The sequence below is a fragment of the Nycticebus coucang genome, chromosome 5 (assembly GCF_027406575.1).
Source record: "Nycticebus coucang isolate mNycCou1 chromosome 5, mNycCou1.pri, whole genome shotgun sequence".
In the NCBI taxonomy this organism is placed as follows: domain Eukaryota; kingdom Metazoa; phylum Chordata; class Mammalia; order Primates; family Lorisidae; genus Nycticebus; species Nycticebus coucang.
Genome location: NC_069784.1, coordinates 90,938,325 through 90,942,415, shown reverse-complemented (window position 1 = coordinate 90,942,415; position 4,091 = coordinate 90,938,325).

The following is a 4,091-nucleotide window of genomic DNA, read 5'->3' as shown; positions in this document are numbered from 1 at the left end:
CCAATGGCAGTTAAGCAATTTATAGATTTAATGCGATTCCTATTAAAGCACCTCTCATATTTTAAGGACCTGGAAAAATTAGTACGTCATTTTATATGGAAACAGAAAAAACCTCGAATAGCCAAGACATTACTCAGAAATAAAAACAAATCGGGAGGACTCACACTTCCAGACTTCAGACTATATTATAAATCAATAGTGATCAAAACAGCATGGTACTGGTACAAAAATAGAGAGGTAGATGTATGGAACAGAATTGAAGACCAAGAGGTGAACCCAGACACTTATCATCATTTGATTTTCGATAAGCCTATTAAAAATATAAACTGGGGGAAATATTCCCTATTCAATAAATGGTGTTGGACGAATTGGCTGGCAACTTGTAGAAGACTGAAACTGGACACACACCTTTCTCCTCTAACAAAAATTGACTTTCACTCGTTAAAGGACTTAAACTTAAGACATGAAACTATAAATATTCTTAGAGAGAGTGCAGGGGAAATGCTTGAAAAAATTGGCCTGGGAGAATACTTCATGAGGAAGACACCCCGGGCAATTGAAGCAACATCAAAAATACATTACTGGGATCTGATCAAATTAAAAAGCTTCTGCACTGCCAAGAACACACTAAGTAAAGCAAATAGACAGCCCTCAGAACGGGAGAGGATTTTTGCAAGTTATACTACAGACAAAGGTCTAATAACCAGAATCCACAGAGAACTCAAACTTATTACTAAGCAAAAAACAAGTGATCCCATTTCATTGTGGGCAAGAGACCTGAACAGAAGCTTCTTGGAAGAAGACAGGCACATGGCCTACAGACACATGAGAAAAGGCTCATCATTTTAAATCGTCAGAGAAATGCAAACCAAAACTACTCTGAGATACCATCTAACTCCAATAAGAGTAGCCCACATCACAAAATCCCAAAACTATAGATGTTGGCGTGGATGTGGAGAAAAGGGAACACTTCTGCACTGCTGGTGGGAAGGCAAGCTAGTACATTCCTTTTGGAAGGAAGTTTGGAGAACACTCAGGGATCTAAATGTAGACCTGCTGTTTGATCCTGCAATTCGTCTTCTAGGTATATATTTAAAGGACCAAAAATCATTTGGCAATAAATATATTTGCACAGATAGTTCATTGCAGCTCAATTCATAATTGCCAAGTCATGGAAGAAGCCCAAGTGCCTATCGACCCATGAATGGATTAATAAATTGTGGTATATGTATACCATGGAATACTATGCAGCAGTAAAAAACATGGAGACTTTACCTCTTTTATGTTTACATGGATGGAGCTGGAAAATATTCTTCTTAGTAAAGTATCTCAGGAATGGAAAAAAAAGTATCCAATGTACTCAGTACTACTGTGAAACCAATTTATAATAACTCACACTTGCATATGAAAAATGAAACACTACTTTAGCCTAAGATGAAGGAGGGAAGGAGAGGGAGAGGGATGGGGAGGGGGTGAGAGGGATGGTAGGGGATAGTAGGGGGACCACAACTGTGAAGCACATTGCAAGTACAAGTTGGATCTATCCTGTGTAGAACACAAATGTCCTAATGCTATAATTGGACAACGCTGATTAATATGATGTAAGCACTCCAATCTATACAAATAATCAACACACTGAAATTGGCATAAATGTATTTATGATCTATGTACAAAAGACTTAATAAAAAAAGAAAATAAATAAAATAAAAACAAGAAGTTAAAAAAATGTTTATAAATATGTAAATACAACACATGGGATTACAAAGAAATGACTTATATTGAAATGCATTTACCAAAAAAACCTATCAAAATATAAATCGAGAGTTTGGTGGTATGAGCCCATAGTCCCAGCTGCTGGGGAGGCTGCGGCAGAAGGTCTCTTGAGCCCAGGAGTCATGGGCAGTGCCCTGAGTGCACCTGTGAGTAGCCGCCACCTTTCCTCCTGGGCAATAAAACAAGACCCTGGCTCTTAAAACAACAACAAAAAAAAACCAGTAATATGGTAATATTTGCTTTTTTAATGAATGAATTAAATGATCTCTAGTAGTAGAGCTCTCTAGTTATATATCTTTGACAACTGACAGATCCATGATTTCTATAAATTATTTATATTATTGCTGTTGCTAATGCCACTGGTTTGTTGCCTACAGTGAAAATAGAAGGAAATGGTGAATGTTAGAGGTTAGTGGAAAAGATGGGTCTTTTTTCCTCATCTGAGTTCCCGAGCTCCTTGAATTCTAACCCTGAATTTATGTACTACCTGAATTCCAACCTGAGATTAAGATAATCTGTTTTACAAAGGGATAGATGTTAAAATTACATGACAACTTCTGTTGCTTCCCAGTTTAAATAGGTCACTCCTAAGAAATTTTTTCTTAGTAAACTAGAGAAAATGAATCTACCAAATACCAGGGTGCCCCAAAGTCACCTATAAAGTTGCCACACATAAGGAAAATGGCAAATTATAGCTAAATGTGCCTTTATTTACAAAATAGTCATTACAAAATTTTACAAAATATTCTGTATGTGTTGGCCACCTCCTTGTAAAATTTTGTAATGGGTATTTTGTAAATAAAGGTATATTTAGCTATGATTCCCATTTTCCCTATGAATGGAGACTTTCTGGGCAGTCTTTCAGACGTGACAGGGCAGCAGACTCAGAAAGGCACTATTCGTATTTGCCCCAGATCTGTGCCCGGTGCCTGATTTCTTAGAGACAGTTTAGCTCCCTGCATTGGAAACCGGCTGTGATGTTACTGACAGATGTTGGATGGAAAATCTGAATGCTCCACAGACAGCTGTTCCTCTCGGACCATTTGTTTTCAAGATCCCTGAAACAGGCTAATTCCTCCCTGGGTTCTCACACTGTGTGGAAGAAAGAATACGAAAGATTGCTGACTCTACGCTGATGGAAGCTTAGTCCTGGGCCCTACCGGCAGATGTCAGAAGTTAGAATGTGAAAAGAAACCATAAGTGTATTGATTTTGAAACCCCCCTCTCCCCAGTGGCCCTCAGCTGTGGCTGGCTAAGGGTAGTGGCAGAAGTGCCGAGATCCCAGAGGACACACCGTGTTGGTGGAGGTGGGTTTGCACACACCCGCTCACCCCACGCTGCAGTCTTGCTGGGTGAATGTGGGTCCTTCGGTGTGACCCTGCTGCTCCCTTAGAGGTGACCCCTCTCCGTGGGCTCTTGCTGGTGGGGTCATTTACCAGGGTGGTAAAGGCCACGGGGTCAGGCTTCAGGAAACGGCTTTGGTCTTGGCACTCATGTTCCTAGTTTCTAGACCTCAGCCTTGGGTTTCTCAAGGGGACTCAATCAAATCTGAATTCAAGATTGACTCCTCCACCAAGGGGGTTATATTAATTAATCTTTGCATTTAGTATTAATATGCCCTGCTAGGGCCAGCATAACAAAGCCCCCCAAACCAAGCAACTTAAACAATAGAAATGTGCAGTTCCGGAGTCTGGATTCGTGGTGTTGACAAGGCTGGCTCCTCTGAGGCTGAGGGCAGGCTCTGTGCCAGGCCTCCCTACTAGCTGGTACATGGCTGTCTTCTCTCTCTATTTCTTCACATTGTCTTCCCTTTATGCATACCTCTGTGTCTAAATTTCCCTTCTTATAATGACACTGGTCATATTGGATTAGAGCCCACACTAATGGCCTCACTTTAACTTGATTAACTCTATAAGGACCCTATTTCCAAACAGTCCAAGGTACTAGAGGTTAGGACTTCAACGTACACGTTTTGGAAGCTGTGGGCAGTGGGACCCAAGTCATACCCTAACAATGGTTTTTTTTTTTTTTTTGAGACAGTCTCACTATGTCGTCCTGGGTAGAGTGCTATGGCATCACAGCTCACAGTAATCTCCAAGTCTTGGGCTTAAGTGATTCTCTTGCCTCAGCTTCCCAAGTGTCTGAGGCTACAGGTGCCCACCACAACATGCAGCGATTTTTTTGTTGCAGTTGTCATTGTTGATCAGCAGGCCCGGGCCAGTTTTGAACGCGCCAGCCCCAGTGTATGTGGCTGGCGCCGTAACCACTGTGCTACGGACTCCAAGCCCCTAACAGCAATCTTTCAGATCTTCTTTACA